This window comes from Macaca mulatta, chromosome 1 (genome assembly GCF_049350105.2).
Source record: "Macaca mulatta isolate MMU2019108-1 chromosome 1, T2T-MMU8v2.0, whole genome shotgun sequence".
Classification (NCBI taxonomy): Eukaryota; Metazoa; Chordata; class Mammalia; order Primates; family Cercopithecidae; genus Macaca; species Macaca mulatta.
The window spans coordinates 60,269,296-60,286,378 of NC_133406.1; the positions used below are offsets into that span (position 1 = coordinate 60,269,296).

The following is a 17,083-nucleotide window of genomic DNA, read 5'->3' on the forward strand; positions in this document are numbered from 1 at the left end:
GCTAATTTTTAATTTTCTTCTAGAAATTAGGTTCCACTATGTTTCTACAATCCACTTTGAATATGGCATAAGGAAGGGGTTCACATTTATTCATTTGTATGTGGATATCCATTTGGTATAGTAACATTTGTTGAAAAGACTATTCTTTCCTCCATCCAATTGTCTTAGTTCCCTTGTAAAATATCAACTGACCATAAATATGAGGGTTTATTTCTGGACTCTCAATTCTATCTGTATGTCTAACCTCATGGCAATACCACACTGGTTTTATTTTTTATTACTTTTTTTAATAGCACTTGCCTACTCTTGACCATACTGTCTTGATTACTGTAGCTTTGTAGTAAGTTTTGAAATCAGGTAGAATGGGTCTTCCAACTTTTTTTTTTTTTTTTTAGCCAAGGTCTCACTTTGTCACCCAGGCCAGAGTACAGTGGCGTGAACATGGCTCACTGCAGCCTTGACCTCCCGGGCTCAGTTGATCCTCCCACCTCAGCCTTCTGAGTAGCTGGGACTACAGCCCCGTGCTGCCACAACTGGCTAATTTTTGTATTTTTGTAGAGACGGGGTTTCACCATGCTGCCCAGGCTGGTCTCCAACTTCTGGGCTCATGCAATCCACTTGGCCTCCCAAAATGCTGGTACTACAGGCATGAACTACTGCACCAGGCCTTGTTCTTCCTTAATCAGGATTGTTTTGGCTATTCTGGGTTCCTTGCATTTCCATATGAACTTTAGGACCAGCTTGTTAATTTCTACAAAATAGCTGGAATTTTGATAGGTATTGTGTTGAATCTGTAGATCAGCTCAGGGATATCAACAATATTGAGTTTTACATTATTTTTCCACTTATTTAGACCTTTAATTTCTTTCAAGATTGTTTTGTAGTTTTCAACATACAAATCTTGCACTTCTTTTGTTCCTCGGTATCTTATTCTTTTTGATGTCATTATCAATGGAATTGTTTTCTTAATTTCACTTTCAGATTGTTCACTGCTAGTGTATAGAAATATAATAGATTTTCGTAGCTCAGTTTTGTACCCTGCCACATTGCCGAACTCTCTTTTGTTTTTGTTTTTGAGACAGAGTCTTGCTCTATCGCCCAGGCTGGAGAGCAGTGGTGTGATCTCGGCTCACTGCAACTTCCGCCTCCTGGGCTCCAGCAATTCTCATGCCTCAGTCTCTCGAGTAGCTGTGATTATAGGTGTGTGCCACCATGTCCGGCTAATTTTTGCATTTTTAGTAGAGATGGGGTTCCACCGTGTTGGCCAGGCTGGTCTTGAACTCCTAACCTCAGGTGATCCACCTGCCTCCACCTCCCAAAGTGCTGGGATTACAGGCATGAGGCACTGCGTTCAGCCAGAAATCATTTGTTCTAATAATTTGTGTGTGTGCGTGTGTGTGTGTGCATGTGTGTGTGTGTTGGTGGATTCCTTAGGATTTTCTATATATAGAATCATGCAAATGAAGATAGTTTCCCATTTTCTTTTTCTTCCCTAATTGCCGTGGCTAGAACTTCCAGTCCACTGTTGAACAGAAGTGGTGACGGTGGGAATTCTTGTCTTTTTCCTGATCTTTGGGGGAAAATCTTTCAATCTTTCTCCATTTAATATAATGTTAGCTGTGGGCTTTTTGTAGATGCCATTTATCAGGTTGAGCCTAGCTCCTCCATTCTACCCTTGCCCCTGGATTGCAGTCCTCCTCCCCTTTCTGCAGACAGCTCCCCACAGCCGGTGCACAGTCCCTACAGCACCCCACCCTCTCACTCTCCACTGTGGGGCGGGCAGGAGGCAGCACAGGCTGGGGGAAGAGGCTGAATGTAGTCCCAAGAATGCCAACCACTTGTCATTTGACTCCAAATAAATCCCTTTGTGAAACTTGATTTCCTTAATATAAAATTGTGGAAAATAATACCTACTTTTCAGAACTGCTGTGAAAAGTTTAAAAACAAATTTGGTTGTGTCTGGCACATAGAGAGCATTCAATAAATGTGGGTTGGATGTGAATCTGAGAAGTGTTCACTGAACCCTGTCTGAGGCACCTGGAAGTGGCCTTGGCACAGTACAGGGACCCAAGGTTCATGGCGGATGCGGGCTTTCTCTCTAAGACTGACCATCCAGAAATGGTCCTGTAGCAAAGTAAAGCTGCTTGGGAGTGAAATAAACCTGCCAGGAATGAAGATGCTGAATGCTCCAGAGGTTCAGGGAACCTGCAGGCCAGGAATGAAGGGGGAGAACTGCATCTCAGGAGTGTTGGAGTCCAAGAAAAGGAGATTAGACCTCCCCCTATACCCAGCAGGGACCACTGAAGGGTGCTGAGCAGTTGTAAGTGGGGGTTTGTAAAGTTAGCTCCATGGGTAGTGGAGCAGGGAGGCTGGTTCCACAGACCAGAAATGGTAAGGATCTGCACTAGGGTGGGAAGGTAGGGAATGGAGTAGAGAGAACAGATGTGAGAGACACATGCATGCATTCATTCATTCACTCACTCACTCAAGTATTTATTGAGCTCATATCATGCTTCCCTCATGGAACTTACCATGCACTTCACATAAGTGCATATAAAATTGTAATTATGAGAAGTGCAGGAAAGGAGAGCCATCTGGTGGTGGTGAGCATCTATAATGGGGCATACCTGAACTAATCTGGGAAAGCAAAAGTGCTTTCTTGAAAAATTGATGAGTGAACTGAGACCTGAAGGGTGAGTATTTATCCAGGTAAAGAGCAGATGCAAGGGCGGCCTAGGCAGAGAGCACAGCCTGTGCAAAGGCCCAGAGGTGGGATGCAGTGTGGTGAGTCCAAAGCCTGAGAGAAGGCCAGGGCAGCTGGAGTGGATGGAGGATGGTTCAGGGTGAGGTTGGCAGGCCGGGCAGGGCAGGATCAGGGGCACCATAGGCTGCATCAAGGAGTTTTGTCTTTCCCAAAGAGGAATGAGAAGCTGTGGGAGGCCTTTAAGGGTGGGGGCAGGGGTAACATGTACAAATGTATATTTTGAAAGTTTCACTTTGGCTGTAGTGAGTAAAAAGACTAGGATGGAGCATAACTCCAGAGGAAAGGGGGGAAAGGGTTGAAAACAACCAATAACAAATGTCTTATCATCCCTGAGCTCTTATGACAGACAGACAGTGTTCCCGGGGAATCCACCAGAGGAAAATGACTTAGAGCTTCAGAGAGGGAATGTGGGGAGTCCATGAAGCAGCAGATTGGAGGCTCTTCCAGACTCCAACACAACCAGGAAGCTATAGCTGCCCAGACAGCAAGGGAATAGAAGATGCCTGAGAAGGAGCCTCTTGGTCAAAGGCAGGCATGGCCAGTGGGCCCAGAGAGTGGATGGGGTGGATTCAGGGCCCACCTCTCAATTATGCACCCAGTACATGGCACCAGGTGCTGGGACCAGAAGCCTTGGGGCCATCCTCCCATCCATGTGGGGTCACCCCCCACATCCCAGGTGTCTGCAAATTCATCAACAACCCACAATGCTTTCCAAACCTGGCCACTTTCTACCCTCTACCTGGAGTACCACAGTAGCCTCCTATCTGGAAGCTTCCACTCCCCTCCACTCAGGCTGATCTCCACACTGCAGCCAGACTGATCTATTTTAAACCCTCCTGTGGCTTCTTGTCACATTTAGAGTAAGATCCCTGCCTGGCCTGGCCCCTGGCTGGCTCCCACAGGCATTTCCTGTCCCTGCTGTCAGTCACTCAGTTCCTGCCATGCTGGCCTCTTGCCACCAGCCACAAACCCACCAAACAGACCCCCATCCCCCAGCCTCGGTACTTACTCTCCCTCAGCCTAGAATACTGTTCCTGGAGAAATCTCCCTGACCTCCCCGGGACACCATCACCCCTCTAGTCTTCTTTTCCCACCATGGTCCGTGGTGCCTACAACTTCTTCCCAATTCCCTACACTCCCTTGGCATTTTTGTGGTACTCGTCTGGCAAAGTGCCAGCCCTGGAGAAATCCCACTGACAGCTTTCTCCTTCTCCATGGCTACCCCCAACTGTTGAGCCCCCTGGTGAGATCCGCCTACAGTACGAGGGCAGCCCGTGTCCCATCAGCCCTCAGGATCACCCAGGCCCTCTGCATTGCACAGAAACTGCGGGAAACGCCTCCCCACCAGCTTTGCCTCCTCCTCCAGTCTCCGCAGGCCTGTGGCTCCTTCACACCCCTCCTCTCTCTTTGCTGTTATTTTAAGGAAAAATAGAAGTGAGAAATCTCTCAAAATGTCCCAACCTCGGGTCAAACCACAGACCTTTCCTCCTGACCCCTTCTCAGTCGAGGGCTTTTCCTCTGGTTAAGCCAGTTCCCACTCCTGCGCAGGAGCCCTCCTGACTTCTCAGGAAGTCTTTTCCATCCCCGCCGTTTCTTGTGCCTGACACTTCCCCCTTCCCTCGGCTGAGGCTGGATCAGTCCAGTTTATCACATTACCCACCAAAAATGAGCCTCACCTGCTACCTTGTTCTTCCCTTCCCTTTGTGACCACACACACTTGCACACACATACACATATGCACACACACATACACACGTGTGCATACACACATACACACGTGTGCACACACACACGCACACATGGTCCCCCTTTCTTCACGTTCACCTGACTCGTCAGCCCCTCCGTTGTGGCTTCTGCCCCATCCCTCTGCTGAAGTAGTTCTTTGTAAAGTCAGGATGAGGACCACAAGGTCACTAAACCCAGGGCACATTTTCATTTTCCTTGAGCTGGACCCCTGAGCTGTGGTCACCAGCTGGCCACTGCCTGCTTTCGTCATAACTGTGACTACTCCTCCTTCTGTTGCCTCAGGCTTGCTCTTGAGGTCCTTCAAGGTCCTCCTCAGCTATGGTGTCTCCCTGTGTGGTTCCTTCCGCACCCTGGCATCAGTGCCATCCTCTTCTGTCAGAGTCAAACCACTTCTGAGCTCCAGGCCCACAGGTCAATCAGCCCCCAACATAGCCGCCTGATCTCCTGAGTCTCCTCTTGCTCACCTCCAGTCAGTTCCATATTTGCCACCAAGGCAATCTTCATAAAATGCAAAGCTGGTCATGTCACCATAATGAAAAGCCACCCAAGGGAGACAGGCCAAAAGCCCTAGCATGGCCTACAGCCCCTCATGCTCTCCATCCAGCAGCACCTCGGCTTTCCCTCCCTGGGTTGCTAACACCAGCCCACACTCCTTGTTTCCCCTCATACACTGTATTACCCTCCTCGGGGCCTTTGCACATGCTGTGCCCCCTTCACGGAGCCAAAGCCTGTGATACAGTTTGGATCTGTGTCCCTGCCCAAATCTCATGTCAAATTGTAACCCCTCATGTTGGAGGTGGGGCCTGGTGAGAGGTGATTGGATCACAGGGTCAGATCTAGTGATAGTGAGTTCTCATAAGATCTGGTCATTTAAAAGTGTGTAGCGCCCCCCAAACCCCGCTCCCCTGCCTCTTCTTCCTGCTCTGGCCATGTGAAGGGCTGGCTCCCTCTTCACCTTCTCCCATGATTGTAAGCTTCCTGAGGCCTCTCCAGAAGCCAAGCAGATGCCAGCATCATGCTTCCTGTACAGCCTGTGGAACTTCGAGCCAATTAAACTTCTTTTCTTTATAAATTACCCAGTCTTGTTTCTTTATAGCAGTGCAAGATCAGACTAATACAGTCTACACATCTTTCTCAGCTCAAACAGCACTTCCAAGGACGCCTTCCTCCCCACACCCATGGCTCCCTCCTCCCCTACCCTGCATCAAGGCCCCAACCACCTGCTTTCCCGGCTCTCCATTCTCATCCCCATGGTACTCATGCAGCTTGTGACTGTATAAGCAGCCACCTCATTTGTCTTGCTCACTGTTGTCACTCTAGTGCAGGCATTGGCCAACAGTGGTCCAGGTGCTAAATCCAGTCCCACACCTAATTTTTGTAAATAAAATTTTGTTGGGACACTCACTTGTTTATGCATTTTTTTTTGTTCATTTGTTGTTGTTGTTGAGACCGAGTCTCGCTCTGTCTGCCAGGCTGGAGTGCAGTGGCACAATCTTGGCTCACTGCAACCTCTGCCTCCCGGGTTCAAGTGATTCTCCTGCCTCAGTCTCCCAAGTAGCTGGATTACAGGTGCCCACCACCATGCCCAACTAATTTGTTGTAGTTTCGTAGAGATGGGGTTTCACCATGTTGGCCAGGCTGGTCTCGAACTCCTGACCTCAAGTAATCTGTCCATTCAATAAATATGTGGGTCTGTAAATGATCAAGCAAGACAGACTTTGAGATTGGGTCACATTATGTCATTTCACAGAAGACACTGAATTCTGTGGGGAAGTGGCCTTCCCAGGGTACCCCCGGCAGTACAGGCTGGCTCTGGGCCCAGGGCTCTTTCCACAAACCATGTTAAGACTCATTTGTCATCAGGCTATATCCAGGAACACACACCCAAGCATAGATTGGGAAGGAACCAAGGCCTGGTGTGAAAGAGAGTGTGTGTGTGTACAGTGAAACCCCAAAGCTGGCATGGGAAGTGGGGGCATTGCACACAGCTCTGGGAACTGCCCACCCTTCCTCTCCTCTTGCAGCAGGCCTGGGACCATAGAGAGTCAGACATACCCCCTTCTGAGCCATTTCACCTCAGGTGGTTTCTTTCACCTCTCTGAGTGTCAGACTTTTTAACTATTGGAACGCAGCTTTTATTCCTAAACCCTCGAGGTGAGGCTGGGATTAAATGAGATGTTGCATGGGTAGTGACCACATGTCCTTCAGTCTGCCCAGCCTACAGTCTGGGCAGCATGTAGAGAACCACTGCTTATTTTTCCAAGGCTGCCCTTGGGTTGCATTTCATTTTCCCTGGAAGACACTCCAGTAGCTGAGAGACCAAGATTCCCTTGGCAGACTCTCCTTCTGATGTGACCCCTTACCGCCTGGCTCTGCTGTCCCTTCTAGAGTCAGAGGAGAAAAAAAAAAAGAAAACAGCAAGAGCCCGTTCATACCCCACATGCCACCTGAGACTCCTGGAGGCCCAGAGAAGTGAAGCCAGTTGTCCAAGGTCGCACAGGCATTTGGTGGAGGAAGAATCTAAGTTCCTGGACCCCCAGTCCAGTGCTTCCTTCCACAGCCCAGCAGCCTCCTCCGCCTCCAGGACTATTTCCCCCACTCTAGGAGGCAGAGCTCCCGTGGCTGGGGAGGAATGGCAGCGAGAACGGTGTGAGGGAGAGCCAAATCCTCAGGGACTCACAGCTGCCCCGGCTCCTGCATGGCTGGGAGCTGCAGTCCTGGGGAAAGCAGCCAGCTGGAAGACTTGAGGATGATAAATGGATCAGGGTGCCAGGGCTCCCAGGACAGAGTGAACTCCTCTGCCTGGTCAGAATCACCCAAGCAGGAAAGCATGAAATGGCGCCATTAGGTGAAGGCTGCAGCTGTCCGGGGAGGGAGGCTGGGGGTGGGGAGAGATGCCTGCTCCCAGCCTGCTGGGCCACAGGTCAAGGTCTGAAGAGGGAGGGGCCTGGGAGGCCCCATCAAGGGAGAAGACATACAAGGGAAGGGACTGAGGAAGGGTCGCTCAGGCTTGGCCTGCATCAAGACCCCCTGGGGAGTTTGTTAAAATGCAGACCCTCTGCCATTGCACCCTGTCCCCCAGAGCCTAACACAGAAAATTCAGTGGACTGGAATGTGCCCAGGGATCTGCATTATAACAAGCACCCCCATTTCCTCTGAGGCAGGTGATCTGGGCACCACACTTTGAAAACATGAGGTTCTAAGTAATTAAGAAAGATTTGCCAGAGAGGTCAAAGTCCAAGCCCAGTTGCTGGAAGTAAAATAAGCCTCAAAGGCACTGCGGACCTGGAGGGCATCAGGGCAGAGCGGGCAGGAAGACACTGGTGGCAACAACAGGTTCAATCACCATAGCTCTCTTTGGTGAGGACAGAGATGTTCTCATCTAACCCACCGCGGGGGAGGGCACGATTACCACCATCATTTCAAAGGCAAATTCTGCTCAGACAGGTAGTAAGTGACCTGCCCAAGGTCACACAGTTGGTCAGAGTAAAGATCCAGGTCTAAATTTGACTGAGGCCAGGTCTCCTGCTCAGGAGCAAGGTAGGGGGCCCAGTCCTCAGGGAAAGCTCAGGAAGGGGGAGTCTCCAATAGTGGGAAATGATGCTGGAAAAACAGGGGTAGACCAGAAGCAAGGCCACTAAACAGAATCCACACAGGAATTCCCTTCTCCCCCTGGTCCACTGGCCGCTGTCCTGTCTGCCCAGGATGGCCACTTGGCCCCTGTGACGGTGTCAGTCCCAAGCACTCAGGCCTTTCCAAGTGGCCCCAGGGTTGGGAGCAATGGGTCCAGGAGGAACCATGCTTGGCATGCATGTCCCTGCACAGACCCTAGAACACACTGGGGTCTCGGGGTACTAGTTAACTGCCTCTGGTCCCCTTTGCTAGGGAGAACAGCCACATTTGGCCTGGGGTAGGAGAGGAGTTGGGGAGCAGGTGACAACCTGGTTGGCTTATCCTTTATCTTATCCTTTTTTTCTATCATGTAGAGAGCTGTCAGGGCAGAAAGCAGGACTTCAGGTGAGTATCAAGAAGAATGCTCTCAACAGAGCCTAGGGATACACCGGGATGGGGAGTCAGGGGGAAGGGGCTGCCATCTCTCCCTCCATTATGAGCCCTCTTATTACAAGCAGAAACAACATGTCTGAAGGCTCTTTTTCCCTTAACTCCAAGGGCCCAGATGTGCTCAGAGCTCAGCCGCAGTTCTTGTACCTAAACTAAAGGGAGACTTGATTGACAATCAAGTTGAGTAGGAGGGAAGGGGAGCTAGGCTGGAGGAGGAAGGTGGGGTGAGACGACCTCGCACACTCACACTCACACTCTCAGTAATTCTGGGATGTTCTGCTTTGAGGGTCTTCATTCTGCCCATGGTCAGCCCATGTGGGAGAATCACAGAAGGCCCAGATGCCCCAGAGCTTCACTCTGTGTGGGCGAACAGGGAATGATCTCCAAGGGAGATAGTGAAAGAATCGGCATGAAGGGGAGTGAGCATGGTACCTGCGTAAAAGGGTGAGGGAGAAGTATATGTACGATTGTATGCTTCTATATTCACAGCACAGCTCTGGAAAGGTGCATAAGGAATTCATGACATTAGTTGTAGTTGCTTCTGGGGAGGGGAGTTGGGAAAGGAGGAACTAGAAAATATTTCACTGGGTATCTTTCTGTATCTTTAAAATTTTGAATCCCATGAAAATCTGCCCGTCTCTTCCACCCTCTGGTACCTCAGAACCCTGGAGCTGGATCCTCAGCCTTGCGAAGGAGAAAACAAATGAGGGGGTTTGTGTATTTTTAAATTTATTTTATTTTATTTTTTTGAGACAGCGTCTCACTCTGTTGCTCAGGCTGGAATACAGGGGCGTGATCATAGCTCACTGCAGCCTTCAAACTCCTGGGCCCAAGCAATCCTCCCACCTCAGCCTCCCAAGGAGCTAGGACCACACACGTGCGCCACCATGCCTGGCTACTTTTTAAAATTTTTTGTAGAGACAGGGTACCACTATGTTGCCCAGGCTGGTCTTGAACTCCTGGCCTCATACGATCTTGCTGTCTTAACCTCCCAAAGTGCTGGGATTATAGGCGTGAGCCACTGCACCCAGCCAAAAGAGAGAACAAACAAGTGGGTTTGTGTTGCTCACCCAGGAATCACCCAACCTGCTCCAGGTGGGAGGCATGCTGCAGGGAGAATGCCACCAGGACCTGCCCCCCTCACCCTCAGAGAATACCTGGGCTCTCACCTTGCCTCTCTTCTTCCCTACAAAAAGTCAGGAGACCAGAAGCCCTGCTCTCTCCTCTAGCAGGCTTCTGGGATCCCTTCATGTGCCCCTAAATGAGACTGCCTCCAAAATGGGATCCTGATGCCACATCAAAGATGGGTAAGTTCGATCCTCACCCTCACCAAAAGTGTGTGTGTGTGCACGCGTGTACACACACACACACTCACCATCAACTGCCAACCCAAACCAATTAAATATGATCTGGGGACTAGGCACTTCTGTGGATTATCCCACTCAGTACTGGCCTCGATTAATACAGATAATGGAGATCTGACTGGATACAGCTTACAGTATTTAATCTTTCCTGGCATTGTATTTGCAGAAGCCAAAGTAATGAGATGGAAATAGGTTAACCAGCAAGACACTTCTCACCGAAGCTCACAGGCTAAAAAGATCAATACTTAAGGAGAAATGTATGTCTTTATGTTTTGCACCAATGCTTCAGTCCAACGTTTGGTCCTGGGAGGCTGAGGATAAAGTTTTAATGAATTAATTTTCTAGCTCATTCTGAAAATAAATTACCCATTTCTTTGAGTTCCTTGTGTACAGAGGCCTGATGAGCCTTCTTGGTCAGTCCACGCACTCCTCCACTTTGGAGCAAGGTTGTCATTCCGCACGCACAGAAGCAGAGTCTGTTCTTGACTGGCCCTGGGGAAGCTAACAACTGCTGGGTTCCTGAGAGTTGGAACGTCCTTCTAGAGTCTAACTTCAATCTCTCCTGCTGCGTCAACACTCATTTTCCTTCCCTCGCATCTATGCTGAGATCAGCAATCCCAGGCCACCTGATGGGCGCCTCAGAATCCAATGGCTGAGGATTGAGCCCTTCCTGCACCAATCTTGGGCTGGCCTGTTAGCCTCCCTGTGCGTGTGCGGCTGTGTGTTAAGTGAGGGTTAAGCATCCCTGCCCTGCCTGCCTTAAGGACGGCTTCCATGATCAAAGGTGAAGGTTCCTGAATAAGGCTCTGCAAACCTGCAGCGTCTCACACCTGCCTCGGATTATTTCTCTCTGAACCTAGACCCCAGGCATGGATACCCTTAAATCACAGGCAAATATTAATAAATATTAATAAAACCCAGCCCGTGAGGGCAGAGGGACTCTTACAGACAACGCAGTCCACAGCCACTTTTCAAAAACAAACCGAGGCCCCAAAGGGAGGTGGCTTACCTCCATCACACAAACAACACCGCTAAATGGTAGTGGAACTGCCTGCGTTGTCACTTCCTGGAATCCAGGCCTTTGTCATCCCTCAGGCCACGCCGCCAAGCCCTGACTCCATTTGATCCTTGGCTAACTCTTAGGGTGCAGGGGTAGCAGTGGTGAGGGGGCAGAGGGATGCCCTGGCCAGGCCAAGCCCCTCAGCACACCCTCTGCTCTGCCACCCCAGCCAGGATCACGACTTGAAACAGGACAGAGGAGTCCGCCATCCCCCTGGGAGAGGAGCTGGAGCCGGGCTCCCTGGAGAGGGAGTTAACACTGCAGCGAGGCGCACTCTAGCCAAGGCGGAGGAGTTGCTGAGTCACAGTCCAGCCGCCTGGCCAGCTCTGAAGGCCTGCGGGGGCCCCCAGCTGCTCCCAGCCCAGGGGGCTGCCTCTGGCCCCCAGACAGGCTGCCTTCCCACCTCCTTCACCAGAGACTCAGAATCTTGGGCCTCCAGGGTTCCCCACTCCCTAGCACCCCACATCTCCCAAACCCACAGGCAGCTGTCCTGGGGCAGAGGAGAGGGTCTTCCACTGGTTGGGTGTCAAGATGCTTGGGAGCAGGCTGGGAAGGGTGGGGGACCCCGAATGAGTGACTGAGTGTGGACAGATGGAGGTTTGGGGACCAGCAAGCCCTGGGCTGCCTGGTGTAGGATATGGAAAGTGTGTGTCCGGGGGGGCTGCACCCGTGAGTCCCAGGAGGTCTGCTGTGCACATGCTCTGAGTGTGAGGGAGGACAGGTGGGACCGTGGGGGTCTGCCCGGGTCGTGCTCCCAAGAGAGGTGCTGGGCGCGTGGGCAACTGCCAGCCGGGGGAGCGCTCACCAGGGGAAAGGGGAGCTCTCTGTGGCTTAGCAGTGATGAACCCACACAATCAATGGATCCTCCGGCCACAGTGTGAGCAGCTCTGCCTCATGTGAGACACAAAGCACCTTCCAGCACAGTCCCGATACCCTTCATGCCAGATGCACATCTTCAATTTCAGCTACAAACCATTACAAATTGATGCATTTTCTTTCTGATTAAATGTTACAAGGTTTGAACACACTAGCTCTGCCGAGCACCGCCCCTCTAAGGGACGGGGTTAGAGGTTTGGCACGAAAGCAAACTAGCCTTTTACTAGGAGTGCGTGAGTGTGGTTGTGTGTGTGTGATGTGTGCATACGTGGTGTGTGCATGTGTGTGGTGGGTAGCGGTGTATGTGGTGGTGTGTGTGCGTAAGATGTGTGTGCTGCATGTATAGTGTGTAATGTGGGGGCTAGGGTGTGGGGGACAGTGGGGTGTGTGTATATAGTGTGAGAGGTGTGTGTGATGTAGGGGTGGTGTGGGTTGGGGTGGAGGGTCTAGTGGGGTGTCAGGGGGTATGTGGGTAGTGGTGGGTAGTGGCATATGTGTGGTGTGTACCTATGTGTGGTATGGGGGTATAGTTAGTGTGGGATGTGTGTCAGTGCGTCTGTGGTGTGTGTAATATGTGTATGTGTTGTGGTGTGTTGTGTGTAGTGAGGTATGTGTGTGGTGTGTAATAGGGTGTGTGTGGTATGTAATAGGGTGTGTGTGGTGTGTGTGTGGTGTGTCTAGTGTGTAGTAGGGTGTATATGTGTGGTGTGTGCATGTGGTGTATGTGGTGTGCAGTAGAGTGTGTGCGTGGTGTATGTCTGTGGGGCATGTGTGGTGTGTAGTAGGGTGTGTGTGTGGTGTGTGTCTCTGTGGTGTGTGTGGTTGTGGTAGGGTATGTGTGGTGTGTATCTGTGTGGTGTGTGGTAGGGTGTTTATGTGGTGTGGTGTGTGGCATGTAGTAGGGTATGTGTGGTGTGTATCTATGTGGTGTGTGTCTGGTGTGTGGTGTTTAGTAGTGTGTGTGGTGTGTAGTAGGGTGTGTGCGTGTTGTGTGTGTATGGTGTGTCATAGAGTGTGTGTGGTGTGTGGGTGTGGTGAGTAGTAGGGAATATAAGATGTATGTGGTGTGTGTGTGTGGTGTGTGGTGTGTAGTAGTGTGTTGTGTGTGGTGTGTGTACAGTGTGTGTGATGGGTAATAGGGTGTTTGGTGTGTGTGTGTGATGTGTAGTAGGGTGTGTGTGGTGTGTGTCTGTGTGATGTGTAGTAGGGTGTGTGTGTGGTGTGTAGTACTGTGTGGTATGTGTGTATGGTGTGTGTGATGTGTAGTAGGGTGTGTGTGTGATGTGTAGTAGGGTGTGTGTGTGGTGTGCAGCAGTGTGTGTTGTGTGTGGTGTGTGCATATGGTATGTGTGATGTGTAGTATGGTATGCGGGATGTGTGGTGTGTAGTAGGGCATGCATGTGGTGTGCATGTGTGTGGTGTGTAGTAGGGTGTGTGCAATGTGTGTGGTGTGTGTAGTAGGGTGTATGTGTGGTGTCTGTGTGGTGTGTAGTAGGGTGTGTGTGGCGTGTAGTAGGGTGTGTGTGGCGTGTAGTAGGGTGTGTGTGGTGTGTTTGTGTGATGTGTGTCATGTGTAATAGGGTGTGTGTGGTGTGTATCTGTGGTGTGTGTGGTGTGTGTGTGGTGTGTATGGCATGTAGCACAGCGTGTGTGTGGTATCTGTGTGGTGTGTAGTAGGGTGTGTGTGGTAGTAGGGTGTGTGTGGTGTGTCTGTGTGGTGTGTGTGGTGTGTGTCTTTGTGGTGTGTGTGGCATGTAGTAGGGTGTGTGGTGTGTCTGTGTGATGTGTGTCTGCATGGTGTGTGTCTGTGTAGTGTGGTGTGTGTCTTTGTGGGGTGTGTGGCATGTAGGTTGTGTGTGGTGTGTCTGTATGGTGTGTCTGGTGTGTCTGTATGGTGTGTCTGGTGTGTATTAGGGTGTGTGTGGTGTGTAGTAGGTTGTGTGTGTGGTGTGTGTATGGTCTGTGTGATGTGTAGTAGGGTGTGTGGTGTGTAGTAGGGTGTGTGGTGTGTGTCTGTGTGCTGTGTGTGGTGTGTATGGCACGTAGCACGGTGTGTGTGGTGTCTGGTGTGTATTAGGCTGTGTGTGGTGTGTAGTAGGGTGTGTGTGTGGTGTGTATTAGGGTGTGTGTGGTGTGTAGTAGGGTGTGTGTGTGGTGTGTGTGTGATGTGTGCCTGTGTGGTGTGTGGCATGTAGTAGGGTGTGTGGTGTGTGTGATGTGTATCTGTGTAGTGTGTGTGTCTGTGTGGCATGTGTGGTGTGTATAGTGTGGTGTATTTGTGGTGTGTATGGCATGTAGTAGGTTGTGTGTGTGGTATGTGTGTGGGGTGTGTGGTGTGTAGTAGGGTGTGTGGGTGTGTGTGTGGTTTGTGTGTGGTGTGTGTGGCGTGCAGTAGGATGTGTGGTGTGTGTGATGTGTGTCTGTGTAGTGTGTGTGTGTGGCATGTGTGGTGTGTGTAGTGTGGCGTCTTTGTGGTGTGTATGGCATGTAGTAGGTTGTGTGTGTGGTGTCTGTGTGGGGTGTGTGGTGTGTAGTAGGGTGTGTGGTTCGTGTGTGGCATGTAGTAGGGTGTGTGGTGTGTCTGTGAGGTGTGTATGTGTGGTGTGTGTCTGTGTGGTGTGTGTGGCATGTAGTAGGGTGTGTGTCTGTGTGGTATGTGTTGTGTGTAGTAGGGTGTGTGTGTGGCATGGGCTGGGAGTGTAAGGGGAGGGGGCATTGCCAGTGTGCGGGGAGGAGGACAGGGGCGCGGGCAGGAGCAGGGGCAGGAGCAGGAGCCCTGGCTGGGTGGCAGGTGCCCCGGCTCAAGCTGCAGGAAAGTAGCTGGAGAGACCACCGCCTCCTCCCCAGCCCACTTCCTCCCCAGCCCACTTCCTCCCCAGCCCACTTCCTCCCCAGCCCACTTCCTCCCCACAGCCCGGCCCCGGCGGGGCGAGGAGACCTAGTGGTGCCCCCTGCTGTGCGTCCAGGAGCCTGCCGCCTGCCTCCAGCCCCATCTCCACCCAAGCCAGGCCCACGCCCTCCGCACACAGCCGCACCACAGCCAGGCTTCACTGCCTCCCAGGCCCAGTCAATGCTCACACCCTGGAAAGGAGGAGGTGGGCAACCGGTGGGAGGCTGAAGGCAGAAGGAGGCTCCATTAACCCAGTAATGGAGCAGGACATCAGCACCGTGGCATCTGCTAGCTGGCAGCACCGGGAAGGGGGTCCTGTTTCCATCTCTCAGGCCCAGCTGAGATGGGTGACAGCAGCCAGTGCAGGGACATGGCAGAGAATGCCAGAAAGGCTGTGTATGTGTATGAACACCATCTCTGAATGTATAAACATGCATGAACTGGCACTGTGAACATGAATGCAAGCAAACATTGTGTGCAAGTGCGTTACACTGCCATATGTGGGAATGTGAGAAGCCCTAGGGAAGGGAGGGCTGGAGGTCTCGGGCCACACCACTTGTCCAGGAAGCTGAGGTGATAGCTACAGGCCCTGTATGTGGGTAATGGGAGGGGGTGGACTACGGTGCGGGTCAACTTACAGCCTCGGGGGTGGAAGAGACCACAGGGTCACCAGCCCCCACCCTCCCTCTGCAGCAGCGGCGTCTCTTGCCAGACCCTCTGTCTCCAAAGGTGGCACGAGGTCGGGGACCTGAAAGAGGTATCAGGAGACCTGGTTTCTCTCCCCTTCTTTCCATCCTTTGGAAAGTGGCTTTGCATCTCCCAAGATAGCCTCTCAGCTTTCATTTTTATGTTTTTGAGACAGGGTCTCACTCTGTTGCCCAGGCTGGAGAGCAGGGATGCAATCACAGCTCACTGCAGCCTCCACCTCCCAGGCTCAAGGGATCCTCCTGCTCCAACCCCCATGAGTAGCTGGGACTATAGGGGCACCACCATGCCTGGCTATTTTTTATAGAGAAGGGGTCTCACTATGTTGCCCAGGATGGTCTCAAACTCCTGGGCTTAAGCAATCCACCTGCCTCAGCCTCCCAAAGGGCTGAGATTACATGCCTGAGCCACTGCAGGCAGCCTAGATAGCCTCTCAGCTTTTAAAACCCAGCGTTCTGAGATGCTTGGAGAGTTCTACCTCTGAAGGTGAGTGGCACAAAGGGTGGTGGGGTCATGAGAGAATGCAGGCTTTAGAACAGCTGGGGCTGCTTTCCAACCTGACACTTAGCAGCTCTGCAGCCCTGGGAGATGAGTTCATTTCCCTGGGATCATTTCTTAGCTACAAACCAAGGGTCAAGTGCCTGTCTCACAGGGATGTTATGAGGATTGAAGAGGCCACGTGTGCTGGCACAAAGTGCACCCTAAATAAATACTCATTTCCTTTCCTCGGTTCTCCTCTCAGTGGGGCTAGGCTGAGTCCATGCTGACCGTGGACTCAAGGACAGACCTTGTGTTCCCCACAACGAGGGCTGCAGTGGTCACCAAGCCAGGGGTTCTGAGCCAGCCCAGGAGGGCAAGGGTTGCTGCAGAGGTTGTGCGGCTGGGGAGCCTGAGGCCCAGAATTCTCTTCCCTGGCTCTGTGTGTTCCTCTCGCAGAGACTGTGCCACTTCTGCCTGGTGTCAAAGGTACTTGTATAAGCAGCTCAGCTCCCAGAGGACCACTAGGGCTGTGAGGTGGGAACATGTCTTGTTTATGACTGCATTTCCTGCCAGCTCCCAGAGCAGCAGCTTGATTGCCGAGCCTGGCAGCAGGTCACAGAGGAGGTGGGGGATCTCACCAGGCACTGCCCCCCAACTCTGGCAACCTCCGTCCCATCAAGCTCCCTGCCAAAGGACAGAAGAGAAACCCCAAAGGTGAAAAAGGCACCCTGTCTAGGTCAGACCCTGACACCCAGGGCCTGAGTGGTCATGGGGCGGGGTGTGAACAGGCAGGTGCACTGCCTTGCGGGACTCCACTATAGGCAGGCGGGCCCATGGCTCCCCAAGGGGAAAGGAGGTCCAGTGCAGCTCAGGTTCTCCAGAGAGTAATGCGCAAAGGAAGGGTATGAAGACCACTTCCCTGGTTAATGAGGGGCTCACCAAGAATTGTCTGCCTTACCCAACCTTGAAAATAACCCCGAGCCTGTTTAATTGCTTAAAAATCCACTCTCATCTGATCTTCACTTTCCTTTCCTCCAAATCCTGTGGCAAGCTCCATGCTAAGTGCTGGGAATACAAGATGAATAAAACCCAACCCCATTCCGAAGCAGCTCACGGGGAGATGACAGAGCTCAGGC

At 51.7% G+C, this 17,083-nt stretch overlaps 1 protein-coding gene across 7 annotated transcripts in view; it reads right to left on the reverse strand.

The window, feature by feature from the left end:
• SYT2 (synaptotagmin 2) overlaps positions 1–17,083 on the reverse strand; it is a 120,065-nt gene that overhangs the window by 19,586 nt on the left and 83,396 nt on the right. Inside the window, exon 1 of one of the 7 annotated variants that reach the window (XM_028843282.2) lies at positions 10,946–11,277. The exons of the other annotated variants lie outside the window; for them this stretch is intronic. The gene's annotated coding sequence lies outside the window, so the exon portion shown is untranslated. Of the gene's footprint in view, positions 1–10,945; positions 11,278–17,083 lie in introns of those variants that run through there. 7 annotated transcript variants of the gene reach the window in all.